This window comes from Xyrauchen texanus, chromosome 37, assembly GCF_025860055.1.
Source record: "Xyrauchen texanus isolate HMW12.3.18 chromosome 37, RBS_HiC_50CHRs, whole genome shotgun sequence".
Classification (NCBI taxonomy): Eukaryota; Metazoa; Chordata; class Actinopteri; order Cypriniformes; family Catostomidae; genus Xyrauchen; species Xyrauchen texanus.
In genome coordinates, this window is record NC_068312.1 from 21,929,105 (window position 1) to 21,949,913 (window position 20,809).

The 20,809-nt window shown below is 40.7% G+C and overlaps 1 protein-coding gene across 2 annotated transcripts in view; it reads left to right on the forward strand.

Annotated features, from left to right (window-relative positions):
* LOC127631339 (chemokine-like protein TAFA-2) overlaps nucleotides 1-20,809 on the forward strand; it is a 172,137-nt gene that overhangs the window by 10,060 nt on the left and 141,268 nt on the right. Inside the window, exon 1 of one of the 2 annotated variants that reach the window (XM_052109444.1) lies at nucleotides 15,419-15,873. The exons of the other annotated variant lie outside the window; for it this stretch is intronic. The gene's annotated coding sequence lies outside the window, so the exon portion shown is untranslated. Of the gene's footprint in view, nucleotides 1-15,418; nucleotides 15,874-20,809 lie in introns of those variants that run through there. 2 annotated transcript variants of the gene reach the window in all.

Here is a 20,809-nt window from a genome sequence, read left to right on the forward strand (position 1 = left end):
TCCTTTCAAAGCTCATTTCATCCACTTGTATCTGCAATCTTATTCTTACAGTCACTACCCAAAGATCATGACCATAGTCAGAAACATAGGTCGAGTGGTAAAATAAAACCCATTCTGCCAAGAATATGGACACAGTTCTCCAGATGGGACGTTTTAACGGCCCCGGTGCTCCATACTTCCTCAGTGCCCCTCACAAGACACACCGGGAGACACGGTCACAAGCCTTCTCCAAGTCCACAAAACACATGAGGACTGGATGAGCAATCTCCCTCTCATTGCCAAGAGCTGCTCCACTGTTCCACAAGCAGAAAATAATCTGCATTGCTCTTCCTCTACCTGAGGTTCAACAATTGTCTTCTTTCCAGCATCCTGACATAGGCTTTACCAGATAAGCTGAGAAGTGTGATCCCTCGATAATGTGTTATCTCTCGTTAACACACACCACACTCGTTTTTTGTCTAGTGACACTAGGCCAAAAAAAAATTCCAGTATGAAACGGCCTTCAGCCGGGATGGGGAACTGCTAAACTCACCTGGCGATTATGTCTGGCGGTGGAAGGAGCACTTTGAGGAACTTCTGAACCAGACTTGGTGCTTCTTTTCCTTTAAGATTTGACAGTAAAAGCCCACAGATATGATTTGATCTCTGCTCTTGACTGACCTGCTCTCTCATTGCCATCTTACTGCTCACCACTACTGGGCGGAGCTACAGAAGTGAAAAGGTAAAGTAGGCGTTGATGTGTTGTTGTGGAGGCGGTCAGATGCAAATACCTAACACAGTGTGACTTCACCATGTGGAGGAAGTAGAGAATGAGGCGATTTGGCAGCTTGGTTTTAATAAATGCTCTTTTTGCAGTAAGGAGGATATTTTAGTTCTAAAACATACAGTTTGTTTTATCGTACAATGAACTCTCACGTGAAATTATCAAGAAAAATGTTATTCCTCATGTCATGACCCCTTTAAACTCTATGGTATTTTGATGCAAATTCATCTGGCCAACATAGATAGACAGGTTGCATGACGTGCCCTCATCCTCAAAGACCATAATATTGATACATTTCAGTGCATGTACAAGGAACTTTTAGTTTTCTTTTGTACAATAAACGTGTTGGTTCTATATTGGCAGTTGATATCCAATATAAAACTTCTGAAGCAAAACCAGTCGAGAACCACCATTGTAGATACTTTCCACCCAATGAGCCTTATCTTTTGCTCTATTGATATAAATGGTAAAAATGGTAAATGGTCTGCACTTATATAGCACTTTTTTATAACCTTTGATGTTACCAAAGCGCTTTACACTGTGTCCCAATCACCCATTTACACACACATTCACACTCATATACCAGTGATGGCAGATCTGCCATGCAAGGTGCTAGCCTGCCATTAGGAGCAACTTGGGGTATATATTGTATGTACAGTACTTATTAGGGGTGTAACAATACACTCAGCTCACGATTTGATACGTATCACGATATTTTGAACAAAATCTAAAAATGAAACTTTGAATTCATGAATTCAAATTCAAATAACAGATTTATTTCCAAAATATTAACAATTTTCAATAACTTTCTTTGTTGTACATACAACTTAAATAATTTACAATATTTCATTAAATTTAATTTAACCTTCTGTATGTAAATTAACAATTGACTAGTTGTGTCAGTGAACAATAAAACTGAATTTTAACAAGAAATTAGATAGCTGAAACCTAAGAGAGAATTTAAGGCAGTAAAAGTGCAAAAATAAAAACAAAACATTAAAATAAATTGTTCTGTTCAAGTAAGTTCAACTCAACACAAGCAGCTTTTGGGTTTGCTTAGGTTACTTACAGTTTTTTTTTTTTTTTTGTTGCAAAAACAACATAAAAGTAATCCATAAGACTCCAGTTATTAAATCTTCTGAACTGATATGATAGGTGTGGGTGAAAATCAGATAAATGTTTAAGTCCTTTTCCCTTTCTTCTTATTCAGTTTTTTGGCAATTCAAATTCTTTGTGGCTATCACCCCCTTCTGGGCAGAGAGGAGAATTTATGGCAACAAATTACTTAAGTATTGATCTGGTTCTCATCCACACCTATCATATTGTGTCTGAACACATGGATTTAGCCCCTGGAATTATTTTTATGCTCCTTTTATGTGGATTTTGGAGCTTCAAATTGATGGCACCCATTCACTTGCACTGTATGGAAGTACAACAGAGCTAAAATATTCTTCAAAAAATTTCATTTGAGTTCTGCAGAAGAAAACCATACACATCTGGGATGGCGTGAGGGTGAGAAAAACATGAGAATATTTTCATTTTTTGGTTGAAGTATCCCTTCAAGTGTTTTATCTAAACTGATGTTGTCTAACAACCTAATTTAACCTCTCTGAATAAATAAAGTATTATAGTTTTCAGGTTTTTAGGTTTTCCATTCCCCAAGTAGCCACATCGAAGATCTGAAATATTTAATTCTCAAAATGTAATCCTTTCACATGGTTTTCATCTTTTAATATGACTTTCATACCCCCAGACCTGTTGCATTCAATCTCACACACAATTTTCACAACAAAACAAAGTGGTACATGTACTGTACAAACCAAACAATTAGACATATTTTTTCTCCTATTTATTTACATACATTTCTGTCTCTCTTTTACTGTTAAAGCTGTGTGTTGGAGGAGGAGGGAAAGACAGATGACAAATTGGGAAATGTTAAGGTTTGTTTAAATATCCATGCCCACACTCAAGGTTCTGACCCAAGGGGGTGGCCGTGGCCACCGTGGACCAAAGCCTGGCCACCCATTTGCCACCCCATTTGCCACCCCACTGCCCTGAAGTTTCTCGCTTAAAATAACAAGGTATTAAAAGAATGTTTTGTGTGTTACAGATGCACTGTAAGTGTTTTTTACTACAGCAATGCATAAACCATTGGAACCGTTAAGAATTTAGATCTGTTTCTTTTTATTTCATCTCAAGTTCCTGTTGAAAATCACTTTAAGCCTGAGTTGGCCCACTAATCTATTTGCATTAAAAATAATTAAGACCTTCAAATGATTATTTAAAGGTGCAATTACAGCATTTCTTTTTCTCTTATATATATATATTTTGTTTATATATATATATATATATATATATATATATATATATATATATATATATATATATATTTAAACAGAGCTGGCCATTAAACCAGACACCAGGATATTTATAGATTAAAAGGCTTTCAGTGTGAACTCTACTTCAAGTATAATCTCTTGGATCTGAAAGGTAGTTGTTACAAGCCCCAGAGTCTTTTTCTGCTTTCAGTATTATCTTAAGGCTAAAGTGAACCCTGTACAGTCTTTAAAGTAGCTCTGAAGTTTGAGTCAGGGAGAGGGAAAAATAGTTCAATTTGTTATCAGAAAAAGCAAAGCTTTCAATCTCTCACTTATGAAGCAGTTTCAATAATACACTAAATTAAACACAACACTGTGGAACTCTTTTATTTTGACCGGACACCACCTGCCATTAGAAATTGTGTTCTTATTTATGTAAATATGGGAACATGACTTGCTGACAGAGAACAGCCTGCTCATTACTAATGAGCATTCCACTTTATCAAGTACATTATTAATACAGGTTTTTGAAATCACACAAATTCAACATCAGTTTAATAGGACCCAAATAGACCGACATATGTTTGCAAATTTTTTTGTTTTTGTTGAAGCATACATTAATTATTTTGTAAAAATGTGTATTATTTGACCAGTAAAAAAGTTGGGACTGTATGGAAAATGCTAATAAAAACAAAAAGGAGTGATTTGCTAATTCTATTCACCCTGTGCTATATTGAAAGCATTACAACAACACATTATATAATGTATTATCTTGTGAATTTTTTTTGTTTGTTTGTTTTTTGTTTTGAAAATATACACTCATTTCAAATCAGATGATTGCAACACGCTCCACAAAAGTTGGGACAGTCGAGTGTTTACCCATTTTTAACTGTACCATTTCTTCTAATAACACTTGTTAAGTGTATGGGCTCTGAAGACATAACATTTTTGAAGACACAATATTTTTACAACAGCACTGTTATCAAAAATGTTAATTCTTTCATCATTAACTCTCCCTCTTGCTATCCAAGATGTTTATGAATTTCCTTCTTCTGTAGAACCCAAACAAAGATTGTTAGAAGAATAGCTCAGCTCTGTTGGTCCACACAATGCAAGTGAATGGTGACCAAAATCATTAAGCTCCAAAAAGTACATAAAGGCAGCCAGGGCCATCCTTTGGGTGGTGCAGCCAGTATGGTCACACCAGGCCCCATGCTCCGGTGTGAATCGCTATCGAGGAGAAACAACCACCCCGTATCCGCCCCTTCCGAGTGGGACCTCGATTTTTCTATCCTATGGGTCTATGATTACTTATTTCAGCATTTGTATAATTATTATTGTGTGTGTGTGTGTGTGTAAATAGTTCAAGAATGTAAATCATTATATTACTTTTTGCAATTAAATCGTACAAAACTGAGAACACAAACACAGCTTTGTCTGATGATCACTTTCAGACCAGTGAAATGGATGAGGGCAGAAGGTTGGCTTAGACAGAACTGTGAGTGGTTAAATAATGGTGTGTATAGTTCTTGCCGTCTGTGTTTGGAATTAAAGAGCTCTGAAATACTGAGTGTTTTTGACACAGAGATATTGAGGTATTTGTGTTTTAGAAGGGGTTATTGACATTGATGAGTGTTGCCAGATGAGACATATCAAGTTCACTACTATGGTCTTTCACTCTTTCTTTTTCTTATGGTTGAATGTATCTAATAATCAGGCTCTCTCCTCTTTCTGGCTTTTAATATCCTTGTTTTTATGCTTCTACATCTCTCTCTCTCTCTCTCTTTCTCTCTCTCTCTTTACCCCAGTTGTATCTGTCTAGCAGAGCTCTTGCTGTGAAAGGTTCTAATGCAAAGCAAACAAACATGTCAACATTCACACAAACATGCACACATGCATGCACACACACACACACACACACACACACACACACACACACACACACACACAGACACACACAGACACACACAGACACACACACACACACACACACACACACAAATGTTGTGTTTCCATGTTTTATGGGGACTTTCCATAGACATAATGGTTTTTATACTGTACAAACTTTATATTCTATCCCCTAAACCTAACCCTACCCCTAAACCTAACCCTCACAGAAAACGTCTCGGGTTATGACTATAACCCTTGTTCCCTGAGAAGGGAACGAGACACTCGTCGTTGAAGCGACTCTTTGAGAAGCAGCTCCTTAGTGTCGCCTCTGAAGTATGAATGAAACTATTCCAATCTTGATTGGTGTTGCGTCATGGCGTAACATGTGGCGGCATAACCGGATGCATAAAAGTGGCGCCGGCACACATACACATTAGCCTAGCGATGAAGCAAGCCGCTCTCAGGCCTTGAGGGCGTGGCAGGGCGGCGCAGTGTCTCGTTCCTTCTCAGGGAACAAGGGTTATAGTCATAACCGAGGCGTTCCCTTCGGGGAACTTCGCACTGCGTCGTTAAGCGACTCTTTGGAGAGCGAATGCCCACTAGGCCACGCGCGAAAAAGGCCTGCCCTAGGGTGAAACTGAACTCAGGCACTCAGCTGGGGCGAGAGCACCGCGTCGCCAGGCGTACTAGGGAGGTGCAGACTGTAAAACCTGATGAAAGTGTGCGGGGTAGCCCAACCGGCTGCCTCACAGATCTCCTGGAGGGTACTCCGATAAGAGAGCCCTAGAGGGCGCCATGCCTCTAGTTGAATGAGCCCTCACGGCCAAAGGTGAAGGCAAATTAGCACCTTGTAGGCGAGATAATAGCCTGAACAATCCAATTACTAATGGTTTGTTTAGAGGCAGGAGCCCCTTCTTAGGTGACCCAAAACACACTAACAGTTGGTCCGACCTCCTCCAAGAAGAGGACCTCTCGAGAGTAGCGCTCAAAGCTCTGACAGGGCAGAGCAAATGGAGCCTCTCTTCTTCTGCCGACACATGAGGTGGAGGATGAAAAGCCTGCAGGACCGTGGGCAGTGCGTGTTAGGCGGCACCTTAGGCACTATAGCCAGGTCTCGGGTGTAAAATGGCTTTAACTCCGCCAGGGGCAAACTCCAAGCAAGCTGGTGTCACTGCCAGGGCTTGAAGATCACCCACCCTCTTTAGAGAGGTAATAGCTAAGAGAAAAGCCATCTTGAGCGTCAGGTCCTTGGGTGAAGCCGACTGAAGGGGGTTCGAAGGGGGCCAGGGATAACCCCTGAGAACCACCGCCAGGTCCCAGGCAGGAACCCTGGACCTGGTTGTCGATCTCATCCTCCATGTACCACGGAGAAAGCGAATGACCAGCTGGTGCCTCCCCAGAGGCCCATCACTCAGTGGTGCATGGAGCAGCCGAAATGGCAGCCACGTACACCTTAAGTGTGGAAGGGAGAGACCATAGAAAGCGATCTTGAAGAAACTCCAGAACTGAAGCCACCGGGCAGTTAACTGGATCTACTTCATGTTCTCTACACCAAGTGGAGAACACATTCCACTTGAGGCCATATAATCTCCTAGTAGGCGGAGCCGTAGAGCTAAGTATGGTTTCAAACACCCCGCTGATAGACCAGCATTTAGGTACTGAACCCCTCAGGGGCCAGACCCACAGTTTCCACAGCTCTGGGCGAGGGTGGAAGACTGTGCCCCCGCCTGAGACAACAGATCCCTCCTCAGAGGAATCTGCCATGGCGGAGCTATCAGGAGTGAAATTATGTCTGAGAACCATACTCGGGCCGGCCACATGGGGGCAACCAGAAGTAGACTGATGCCCTCTTGGCGGATCCTTTCCAGGACTCCGGGAGCAGAGCGTCGGGAAGCAGCGTACAGGCGAAGCCTCGGCCAAGCCTGTACCATGGCGTCCAACCCCAGTGGGGCTGGATGTGAGAGGAGAACCAAAGTGGACAGTGGGGCGTCTCTCGAGGCCGAACAGATCCACTTCTGATGGTCCAAATTTGTCCCATATCAACTTCACCACCTCTGGATGAAGTCTCCATTCCCGGGCCTCAGCCCCTGCCTCGACAGGATGTCTGCTCCCTGATTCTGAACCCCGGAATATACATTGCTCTGATAGACAGTATTTTCCCTTAGGACCAAAGAATTATCTGATCGCCAGTCTGCACAGAGAGCACGATCTGAGTCCTCCTTGTCGGTTCAGATAAGCTACCACTGATGTATTGTCCGAGCGTGCTAGGACATGGTAACCTTTGATGTCTGGAAGGAAGCTCCTCAGAGCCCTGAACACAGCCAACATCTCTAGACAGTTTATGTGCCAAGAATGATGATGGTCCTGCCACAGACCCCTGGCAAAGCGGCCGTCCATGACCGCGCCCCAGCCAGTGAGGAGGCGTCTGTCGAAGCGGTTTTCGGCGACATGGCGCTCCCAACACTGGCCCTTGGGACAGGAACCAAGGTTTCTTCCATATTAGCAGAGAGCGAAGGCACCTGCGGCGTTACTCTGATTATCTGAAATGGATTCCGCTGGGGAAAACCCTTGGCTTTCAGCCACCACTGGAGGGGCCTCATGTGTAGAAGGCCCAGCGGTACAATGTTGGATGCCGCTGCCATGAGGCCCAGCAGTCTTTGAAATTGCTTTACAGTGATGGCCTGGCCTAGCTTTAACCGGACACCATCACCATAAGGGACTCGATACGTGCAGGAGACATGCGTGCCTGCATCGTAACAGAGTTCCACACAACGCCAGAAGCGTTGTGCACTGGGATGGTTGTAACACACTCTTTTTGTGTTGAGTCTCAACCCCAAACTTCGAATGTGGCCAAGAGCGACATCTCGATGCCGAACCGCCATTTCTGAGACTGGGCCAGAATGAGCCAGTCGTCGATAAAATTCAGTATCGCGGATGCCCTGAAGTCTCAGAGGAGCAGGAGCTGCATCCATACATTTGGTGAATGTCGCGGGAGAGAGTGCTAGGCGAGCGGAAGAACCCGATATTGGTAAGCTTAAGCCCCGGCGAACCTCAGGAACCTTCTGTGACATGGAAGGATGGGTACATGAAAATAAGCGTCTTTTAGATCTATCGTGACAAACCAGTCCTCGGATCTGATCTGACTCACGATGACAGGAATGGTAAGCATTTTGAACCTGAACCTCCTCAAAGGCGGTTCAAAACTCTGAGATCTAAAATCGGCCTCAAACCCCCATCCTTTTTATGGAACTATAAAGTACCGGCTGTAAAGACCGGACTCCCTGTCTGAATGAGGAACACGTTCTATGGCCTCCTTCAGCAGCAGAGATTGCACTTCTTGTTCCATCACCTGAGCCTGCTCGGAACCACTGTAGTCTGCACCACCCCAGAGAATTTGGGGGCGGTGCCGAACTGCAGTTTGTACCCTGATTTTATTATATGCAGGACCCATGCAGATATGTTGGGAAGATGATTCCATGCCTCTACAAAATCTACTACGGGAACCAGCCTCTCGAGGCTGGTCTCGAGTGTTTTTCGAGCACTGTTCTCGACTTCCTGAAGCGAGATACCGGCAGGATTTAGTCGATACAGTCCTTGTGACCACAATTGATGTGTGTTTTTATTTTTTGGCCGTGAGCGACGCGGTGTGCGTTAAGCTGGAAATGATGTGGCCCGAAGCGTCAGAGGCGGCGGGAACCGACACCGATTTCCTGAGGACTCCGCTCGAGAGCAACCTCGGTTGCTCTGCAGCGAGAGGGGACAGCCCTCCGAGGTTCTACCACCTCGGTAGGACCTCTTCCCGAAGCTTCCACTAAGGGAACCAGCCTCTCGAGGCTGGTCTCGAGTGTTTTCAAGCACTGTTCTCAACTTCCTGAGGCGAAAGACCGGCAGGATTTAGTCGATCACGGTTTCTGTGACCACCATTGATGCTTGTTTTTATTTTTTGACAAGAACGGCGCGGTGTGCATTAGCTGGAAATTGATGTGGCCCGAAGCGTCAGAGGCGGCGGGAACCGACACCGATTTCCTGAGGACTCGCTGCGAGAGCAACCTCGGTTGCTCTGCAGCGAGGGACAACCCTCCGAGGTTCTACCACCTCGGTAGGACCTCTTTCCTGAAGCTTCAACTAAGGGAACCAGCCTCTCGAGGCTGGTCTCGAGTGTTTTTCGAGCACTGTTCCCGACTTCCTGAAGCAGGAAACCGGCAGGATTTAGTCGATCACGGTTCTTGTGACCACAATTGATGCTTGTTGTTTTTTATTTTATTTTATTTTTATTTTTTTGACACGAGCGTTAAGCTATGCGTTAAGCTGGAAATTGATGTGGCCGAAGCGTCAGAGGCGGCGGAAACCAACACCGATTGTGTCGCGGCCATGTAAGCCCTACTTATTAAAGCAGATGTATCTCTGCAGGGCTTACTAGGCAGCGCCGGGGTTTCAACCCATATACCGTGCCCCAAAGCGTAATCAAACACTGGGGCTGGAGATCACGGGACGAATCGCGGTTTACCCCACGATCTCGTTTTAGATATCTTTGTGGAGATCGGGAAAAAGCGGCAAACCCGGCGCTGAGTTTGTGATCTGTGCGCAGGAAGCGCCGCGTCTAATTTGCTTTCAACTTGCGTTCCCTGCTCATTTTGTGGCCAGCTGATATTCAGTCTGGCCCGCGCACGCGTCACAACCTCAATCAGCTCCTCATAAGCTTGGCCAAAAACTGGCGAGCTTGGCTCACGGTCAGTCCGCATCGATGCTGAGCATATCCACTTCCTCGGAAGCAGTGAGCTCAAGCAAGGGGACCTGATCATGGGCAGAAGAAGCGGCGGCGGGCTTCTGCACCACTCACAGTAGGCTCGGGATCCTCAAGCGAAGAATGAGAGCGTGCGCAGCAGTCTCATTCTCATCTGCAAAATCCGCTGCGAACCCGCGATTTCAATCGCCGCGCTGCCTCAACAGGCGCGGGACCAAAACCGTGGGGACGCGAGCCTGACCGTGCTCATCGAAGCATGCCAACCGGGGCGCAGCACTCTCATGGGTAGTGCTTCACAACTTTCACAGGCAGATCCCTCGAGAGCTGCCTGTGCGTGCTATAGCTCCCAAACAGTTCACACATAAAGCGTGCGTGTCCCTACCCGTAATGAAGCGAGGGCAGGGGTGCACGCACTTCTTGAACTGTTCGGTGGCCATAATATTTTTAAATCAGACAAACAACACCAAATAAGACAAACAATTTCAACATAGACGCTTGCTGAAGAGCGAAAGCTGATGTGTATGTGTGCGGCGTCACTTTTATGCATCGGTTATGCCGTCACATGTTACGTCATGGCGCAACACCAATCAAGATTGGAATAGTTTCATTCATACTTCAGAGGCGACACTAAGGAGCGTTCCCCAAAGAGTCGTTTTCAACGACGCAGTCGCGAGTTCCCTCGGAAGGAACTTTCTGCATTTTACATTTTCAAAAACATAATTTAGTATGATTTATAAGCTGTTTTCCTGATGGGGACCGACAAAATGTCCCCACAAGGTCAAACATTTCGGGTTTTACTATCCTTATGGGGACATTTGGTCCCCACAAAGTGATAAATACACGCACACACACACACACACACACACACACACACACACACACACACACACACACACACACACACACACACACACACACACACACACACACAGTTGTGTTTCCATGTTTTATGGGGACTTTCCATAGACATAATGGTTTTTATACTGTAAAAACTTTATATTCTATCCCCTAAACCTAACCCTACCCCTAAACCTCACAGAAAACTTTCTGCATTTTTACATTTTCAAAAAAACATCATTTAGTATGATTTATAAGCTGTTTTCCTCATGGGGACCAACAAAATGTCCCCACAAGGTCAAAAATTTCAGGTTTTACTATCCTTATGGTGACATTTGGTCCCCACAAAGTGATAAATACACACACACACACACACACACACACACACACACACACACACACACACACACACACACACACACACACACACACACACACACACAGTCTGTATTATACACATATGCCATTCACATAAGATATCTATAGAAACACACATGGGACATTCATGAGATTTATAACCCTTAAACAATGGCTGACACATTGTATTTTCTCTCAGGACATTCCTCTAAGGACACCACCCAGATTCTGATAAACTCAGAGGCTCAATGTGACAGACCAGCCACAAAAACCTCATTCTGATTCAGCAGATTTATTTTCCATGCTGATCTGTGTCCAGCTGCCCTTCTGCCCACATCGAATCCAAAGAAGAAACAATCTGATCTTAGATCAGACCAAAGGTTCACTCTGTACAAAAGCCTTTGGGAATGAAAAAGAGAAGGAGAGGAAGACTCTGATGTCTCCTGAAAAGCTTCACTCTGAAGTGTAATGGACAGCATTAGACCATTAGATCCAAGTGCCTTCTGAAAGGCTTTTAACAGTGTCTGCCAAATGTCTTTTTCACTCTGTCCATCCATCTCTTTTCTCCACCTCTCTCTCTTTGTGTTTCTCTCTATCATCTCAAGTATTCCAGTTTCTTCTCTCCCTTTTCCACTCTCTTCCAATTTATCACTCATTCATTCAGTCATTCATTCACTTTGCCCATCTCTCTCTTCTTCTAAACATTCACTTTAGTCAGTTTAGTGCCAACATGTCCACCCTACACTCCAAGCATTATAGCTCACTCAAGAAGAAGTATAACATGCATATATTTTTATGACCTCTACTGCATTTCAACTATGAACTCTTTTGGGGGCGAGTGCGATTGAAGGAGACAAATGTGTTGGCAGTAGCCAACCAAAATGCAAACCACCTCGGCCCGCCTTGGTAGGAAAGCTACTAAAAAAATGCTTGAGGGGTGACATGATGTTCAGGGTACATGAGCAAATACTCTGTTGTCAGCGATCTTAGAGCGGTTCATGTTAGAAGACGGCGGGGTCGGGCTATTTATGAAATATCCTTATTCAAATAAAGTGCAAAAACAATTATTTTACAGACATTTTAATTAAAGGTTTTACAGAGAAACAGCTTTATTTTAAAGGTACTTCCTGATTTATTATGTTAAAACACCTTCAATTAAGAGTTAACACATGCTAAAGATTGTAAAATACCAGTTTTATTTGGAAGGAAAAATAAACAGTCTCTAAAACTACTGTATAAAACAGATTAAAATCATCTCAAACTTGACTGGCAGTGTTTGTGTTTAGATTAAAACCTGTAAAAGTACAATCTAAATTCAACATTTAATATTTCTTTTACTTGACTGATTAACATTAGAAAGGTTTCTTTAATTGTCATAAAATATAAGCTTAAAGATTACTGTGAAATATTCACAACTGAAAACATTCTGAAGAAATACAAAATATATGTGTATATATATATATACAATTAAATTGGGGTTGGAAACTTAATTACAAATAAAGTACACACCACCATTGATTCTAAATCATATGTACATTTACAATATCAACCAATTATTCACAAACCGTTCATCTGAGCCCCCCAGGATGAATTGGAAAAACTAAAAATATAATTTCTCTATGTTTCTATCTTGTCTATTAGGGTCACGGTCATGATGCGGTCATGATTTTACCTATAAAACAGGTGGAGAAGGCAACAAATTGTGCTGTTGAGTTGAACGGGTTGTGGTCTGTTGTTTTTAACTTGTATTTTCCAATTCAGTTTCATGTTGTTTTCCACAAAGTTCTCGTGACCCCTGGGGGCTCCGTATAGTTCTAATATATGTGGTCAAACATTAACCTGTATTTTAATTCAGAATGCTAACTATACAGTGTATTAATAAGTCAAATCAAAACATAACACAAAACAAATGACAATGACAGTGACAGTGCAACATAGCAGATAAAGAACAATCCTCCTCAAATTGCCAGTAATCAACTGGATCCTTGGTGTATCTGGACACACACACACACACACACACACACACACACACACACACACACACACACACACACACACTAAGATTCACTGAAAAGTCCTTAAAAAGTAGGATTTAATTTACCATTCCTTTAAACATGTTTAAACAAACCTTATTTAAATTGTTTTTACCAACATTTGCCATTATGAGACAATCTGGACATGTGAACTGTCGGCTTTGAGAGTGTTTACCAATTTAATCATGCAACTAATGCATGTCTTAGCACCCCCGTCAGAAAAATGTGAACCACCAAAAGAAGATGTGGATTCACAACAATGGACACTTTTCACATATGTATAATAGCAACAGTTGTAGCAAAAAAATATTGCAAATTGGTACACCAAAATCAAACCAACCATCTAATAAATATATTAACTGCAGCTGCGTTTACCCTGTTATAACATGTCCGAGGGGTATGATGGTCTTTCCCTTAATGTTCTCCTGAAAATTAAATAAAGGAATTGATGATGAGGACTAATATGTTATCTTGTCTTATGTAGCACTGCAGTTGATACTTACTAGTGAGGGACACTGTTGGGTGTCTGTTCTCCCCCATAAACCTTGTTCTAATGCTTGATCTAAAAAGAAAGCAAGTTTCTTATCATTAGCAGTTATCAGTTTTGGAAATGGGAAGGTAAAAATTGCTCAAAGAAACAGGCAGTTACACAAACACTACCGATCAAAAGTTTTTAAACACTTGGACTGAAATGTTTCTCATGATCTTATAAATCTTTTGATCTGAAGGCAAATGCTTAAATGTTTGAAATTAGTTTTGTAAACAAAAAATAATTTTGCCAACATATTTATTTATTTCATTTTAAAACTAAAACTTAATTTTCAAAAATCTAAAAGATTTGAAAATAATGACATGGGCCAAATAATAAAGAAAAGCAGCCAGTAAGTGCCCAACATAGATGGGAACTCCTTCAATACTGTTTCAAAAGCATCCCCCCACACACACACACTTGTTTCACTATAATAGTGAGGGCATCTCATAGACTTCCATTGATTTCATAAGGTTAAATATATTTTATAACCCCTAACCCTCACTGAAACATGTGCATTCTAATCAGGAAATTCCTGTAAAATAACGGTGTTCCTCTGTAGAACTTATAGTGCAATCACTTAATTGAAGGTGTTTGATCATAATAATTCACCATATACCTGTAAAATAACGGCATTTCTCTGCAAAACCTTTAATGAAAACTTCTGTAAATGTACTGTTTGCACTTTGTTTGAATGAGTATATTGTACTTTAATTTTCCGTTTTTGTTTTTTTTGCTGCCAGTAATTTGACTTTTTTTTTTTTTTTACATTTTTTGTTTATTTTTTTTACAGAGTACAAATATAAATCTAATAAGATTTACCTTAAAATTACAAAGAAAAACATGAAATCGTTAATATGGAGATAAACCTTTATATAATGAGCTACATATTTAATTACAGATAATCATTGTCATTTTACATAAATGTGTCTGTAATTTTAGAAAACAGAAAAAAATCTGTAAAATAATATAGTGATTTATCCGTAAATGAGAAATACATGTCATAATTGTCATAAAATGATTCCAGTTGGGTTGTTAATTTACAGATAATGTCTGTAATTTTAATGAGTTCTGAATATAAATGTAAAAAACAGAAAATTACTGTAAAAAAAATGTCCCTCTTCTGTGCTGAGGGGCAGCCGTGCCACGTTTGTTTATTGTTACAATACGAATGTTGCCTACGATGCTTACATAAAATATAGCCTCAGCAGCAGAATATAAACTCCAGGTGAAAGTAAAGTAAATAAGACAGGAATATATTACTATTGTATACAACAAATCCTCAAAGTAATAATAATAATAATACTGTATAATAATTATTAATAGCAACTGAATTTCAAAATGTTACTGGGTGAAGTAGTAGGTTTGCACACACACACACACACACACACACACACACACACACACAATTGTTTTGTAAAAATATATGCAGGTAGTTTTTTATCACTCTATTGTGGGAAAAACTGGAACATTATTGCATTAATTAAGATTTTGAATTAATTATGCATTTTTATGTACTTGGCTACAATGGTTGATAGGATGAATTTAAATTTATGATTTAAAATACAATTTATGTAATTTTTTAAGCAAACATTTTCGAAATGGGGCCCCAGCTTGGTTGGATGCTTGGGGCCTCAGAAATCGTAAACCCACCCCTGCGTGTTGGGGGTTCATTTTGCTGGATTTACCAGCAATCACTTCAGAAATAGAAAGTGAGTTAGGCTACATCAAATAATACTTTTGAATACCGACAACGAAGTCCGTACAGCTTGGATGGTTATGGAGTAAAGCAGAAATGCACCTTTTTAAAGTCATTCGGCAGTCATGGAGGCCACTGAGTGGCGCTGATTCACTGTATATTGTGTTGCTCTGACATCCCTGGAGAGCACGCTGGGATCGAGTCAGCGCAGCAGAGCACTCCAAACCTTTGCTTTCAGGACCGGCAGAACCTGCGGAGAGCACGCGCCGTTTCGGTGTCCGTCCCACCGCCGGTCTAAACGGACAAACAGCGTGAAAACAAGCCGAACAGGATAAGATGTGGGGTGGTGGCTCAGTTAGTAACATCTGTGTGATTTTAAACCAGAAGCGCTTATGTGAAGTTTCACGCCTCTCTCTCCGTTGAGTTGAGATGAAGGTCTGAGAGACTCTGCGAGAGAAGGAACTTTGAGTCGCCGCGCACCCGGACGTCCTCCTGGGACATTGAGCGCTTTTCTGATCGGACGACTGAACTTGTCTTTTCTCTATTTGTGGCTTTCGGTCTCTCTCTGACTGAGTAGAGCTAGGGGGAACCTCTGGTGCGGATTGTTGAAGCCTCTTCGGTTCGTGGAAGTATTAACTCATATAATGGAAAAGCAATGAGACCCCTATTTACTCGGCAATAATCCGGACCACCGCACGAACAGGTATGAAGCTTTTGCCATTTATGAGATCATTGTACATGCACATTTTCTTAAATTAAAAATGTCACATCATAGGATGCCCACAATAAAGCATTAGATGGTTTTTAGGGTTTATAATGGTCAAAATGCTAAGAAGACTACGAATAATAAATAGCTAATTAAATGATCGCAGCGTGAATGAAAAAAGATATAGGCCTATATATATATCAGTGAGTCATATGTAGGTATTCTGATCATCACGCATGACAGGACGCGGGTCACTGAAACTTAATATAGTCTTTATGTAAACCTGAGAGCTATATCTGGACTATTATATTTACTACGTGGAAAAAAGTAATATAATGTAAAGGACAATGCACGTGTGTGTGCGAGAGAGAGAGAGATAGAGAGTGAGAGTTAGTGCGCTTTCGTCTTCTTACAGTATTCACGGTAGCCTATGTCATGTAAAAGTCAGGCTACCCTGGGTAGACAAGCTTAACCTGTGCGGAAAGGTTAGGAATTCTCCTAACGAAAGGTCTCCGGACCCGGTGCCTGGCAAGCGCCCGTCACGCGCCCATCTAGCCCTCAGCACATTCAACACAAGCGAGCAAATCCCGCAGGCTGCAGCACAACATTGCGCGGGCTTCACAAATAGCAACTTTCTCATTTTCGCTGTCTTTTTAATGTTCTTGTAGTAAATTGTAAGAAAATTAGATAAGACGTTTTATAAATCCTCTGCATCACTTTAGGAGAGAGATAAAAGGCAGGAAAAATTGAATACTGCAGAATATGACCATATGATTTCGTATTGGAACTGTAATTTCCTCAGTAATTGCATCGCCTTTGCTGATGTGGTTGGCTGATATAACTCCCTTATGGCCACTGTGCGCGTTTATTCTCTTTAACAGAGCTGGTTGTGTGTTCTAGCCTATATGAGGGAGGATGATGTCGGGAGCACAAGGCTTTGGAACACACAGATGCCCTGCTGGTACTAGCTGCTGAAATAATCATTTGTGGATCACAGCTGAATATTGTAGTTTATTTGATTTGGCTCTGGCTGGTCCTGGATCTGAGTGAGAGTGGTTTAACCCCAGCAGTGCATAGGACACACCTCACTATGAGACACTCATTATAAGTCACCGGGTGCTTCTAAAAGCTGTTGTGGTTATAAATGTAAATGGTTGAACAGCAGCAATGTCGGTGTGTCTGTCAAATGCCGTGATCTGCCCATCCTTAGAGAGAGAGAGAGAGAGTGAGAGAGAGAGAGAGTTTAATTAGTCTACAGCATGACAGGAAAGAAAGAGGCCCTTTATAAAAGTGATTTACGAATCATCATAGAGAGCGAAAGAGAGAGAGAGAATGTGCTAATTATGCCTGACTTGTACCATCTGGGATGGAACATTTCCAGACCTCTAAAAACCTGGATATTTTGGGGATAGTTCATGCAAAAATTACAATTCTCTCATCATTTACTCACCATTATGCCATCCCAGATGTGAATGACTTTCTGTCTTCTATCTAACACAAACAAATATTTTTAGAAGAATATCTCAGCTTTGTTGATCAATTCAATGCAAGTGAATGGTGATCAGATCTCTGAAGGTCCAAAAAGCACATAAAGGCAACATAAAACAAATCCTTAAGACTCCAGTGGTTAAATCCATGTCTTCTGAAGCTATATGAAAGGTGTGGGTGAGAAACAGATCAATATTTAATTCATTTTTTACTATAAATCTTTGAATCAGCCCCAACCAGTAGATTGTAATGTGCATAAATAATGTAAATCTCCAAACGAAAGAAGAAGAAAGTTGTAGTGGAGATTATTAGTAAAAAAGTATGTAAATATTGATCTATTTTTTACCCACACCTATCATATGGATATAGATTTAAACACTGGAGTCATATGGATTACTTTTATGCTGACTTTATGTCACCACTGTTATGGTAACCACTCACTTGCATTTATTGACCTACAGAGCTGAGATATTCTTCTAAAATTCTTAATTTGTGTTCTGCAGAAGAAAGAATGTCATTAGCATCTTGGATGGTATGAGGGTGTGTAAACGATGAGAGTATTTTCATTTCTGGGTGAACTATCCCTTTGTTTCTCTGATCTGTTATTGTCTTAGCACTAAGTCTCTCTCACTGATGTGTGTACTGTTTAACCAAGGATTTGTTTTATTGGTTTATGCTGCTAGTCGATGCTGATTTTGCACTCCTCATCACATTACCAACTTCCTATATTAAAACTCCATGTGTATACGTATGCGTTTGTGTTTATAATTATGTTTGGCTGTATTAGTGTGTGTGTTTTCACAGCCTATTAACTGTGACAAATAACTGTTACTTGTTGGAATGGCTTATGTCTGGGTCAGAGCTGGAATCTCGGGTTTCGGCAGCTGGTTTGGGTTTCACTTAAAATGATTTGAGTGTAGTCATCTGACCAGACCCTGTTCATTCAGTGTCTCTAATTTATGTAGTGTGCAGTGAATCATCAAAGCATTCACAAAGGACCACTGTGTGTAATTATGCTTGTCATTTTGTGTACAGTATATGTGTGAGTAATTCCCGTAGCTCATAGTGCTTCTGTTTCTTTAGTCCAACAACCTTCAATGGAATCTGATTTTCCATTTATTAATTTATTAATTTGATGATTGGTTGGTGTTTATAGCCTGCTATAATCAGTCTTGGTGATTGATTTGATTTCAAGAAAAATTTTGTGTTTGTTTCCAACAAATTGAGTCATGTTTTGCTTAATGAGGTTATAACTTTTAATTTAATGTTTTTGGAGGGAATTTAAAATGTTTCTTGAGTGTGAAGTCAATTCATTTACACACCGTTATGTTTTGTCAAACTCACATGATTTTTTATTTTTTTGGCAAAACACAAACAAAGACATTTTGATAAAAATATGATGAGAATATATTTCCATACAATGCAAGTCAATGGTTTTACTGTACTGTATAATGGACCAACAATTCAAAGCTCCAAAAAGGACATAAATGCAGCATAAATGTAACATATAAGACTTTGTCTTCTGAAGCAAAATGATCAATTTTCATTCCACTGCTGGGCACTTAATTATTCACTGTCACAAACGAATACTATATGTCGTAACGCTACATATGATGTGGTTAACCTCACATAATATGCTGATATAGGCAGAAATAGCGAGCCAAAACTAATTACATTGCAGTTCCATAATATAGATCGCGTACATTGCGATCACACACAGCAGCCTAATATTATCAGTGATACCTAATTTACAGGCTACATTAGATACACATAATCTAGAGAGCAAAAATCTGAAATGTACCTCTACTATATATGATTCTTCAAATTAGAGCAAAGCTGACATTACACGATCAGGCAATTGCCCTTCTTCTGTGTCCAGGTGCACTGCTGCCTGAGACATCCTCCACATTACCTCCCACCTCCTCCATGAGCAGTAGCAGTTTGTGCTAAGTATATTCCTGCCATTTATGTTTTCTATGCACAATTTGATTTGACAAGAGCCACGAGACTCACTTACGAATCATGTTGATGGATAAAAAACAAAACAAAACATTGAGACAGGGGTGTAGTGAACACAGACGGAAGGGGAAAAAAGTAGTTACAGCACTTAAAATGTACTCAAGTAAAAGATAACAATTTTTAAACCATTTAAAGTACAATTCCTGACAAAAAAAAATGCTTAATTACAGTATCATGTATTTGGAATTCCATGCTTTACCTGTAGGTGATAGAAGCATTTTAAAGGAGTCTATTCAGAGCCTTTACAAAATACTTTATGCAACAAGTTTAAGTATTCTGTCCCATCAAAACATTATTGTTCTAACAAACTCTAGTCCGCTGTCAAAAGTAACTCCTCACATGCCAACCAAATGTTTCATCAAACTAGTAGTAAAAACATTCATTCAGTTAACTGGATAATTAATGCATAGCAAATAGGGTTGCATATATATGAAATATCCAGATAGACAGTGGTGAATTTTACTAAATGAATAGAATACAAATGGCATTTTGCCAGTTTTGACTAAAAGCTGTTTATTTGTATACAGCATAGAGTTACATACAGTATGTTATAAACTAATGTTGCTTATTTTTCAAGTTTTTTTTTTTTTTTGCATGAAACAGAGTATGAAAAACTGTCACACACAATTACTTGCTCTTGATTAAAGCAAGGACAAATACTGCGTCACATGATACATAGACCCTGAGGTAATCTTCACTGTAAACTGTGTCAAAATCGAAACGCATTACGTGCTTAAAACGTTCCACTACTAGGAAGAAAGACATTTTTTAACTTTTGAATATTTTCGGATGAAAGCTTCATGGCTCTCATTTTGGTGATTTTCAGTACAAATTACACTGTGTGCAGCAGAGCTGTTTGCCAAAGTGTTGATTAATGAGAGAATGACAAAACACCAGATGGTTGAAATCTGCACCTTCACAAAAACAAACAGTCTCTGTCTTAATTCCTTTCTATATTCTGATTCCAGAGTGTGGAATCAAGCAGAGATGACCTCCCAGGAAGATAATAAATGCTGTAAGGAGACCTCCTGCAAAACAATGAAAATTGCTTCACTCATTTTTAAATCTCACCACAACCCAGAGTTCAGCAGCCCCGTTGCCTCCATAGACCTCTGCTGAAAAACAAGAGAGAGAATACTTTATTACTGTAGTCCCATCATCTCACCCTCCTTTCTTTCTTTCTATTAGACATTATTTCTTACTCACAGAACAAGATTAAAATGACCGTCATGACACGCCTCTTCAGCACAATAACAAGATAGAGAGAAAGGAAGTAATATAGAGTAAGTGACCCCAAATGTTTCCTGAGGTGACGTGTTTAAATGGAGGACTTGCTCTGGTACAGAGTTAGCTGAGTGAAGAGGTTGTCAGCGTGTGTGTGAAAGCATGAGTGTGAGCATGTATGCAGAAGTATGTAGTTGATGTT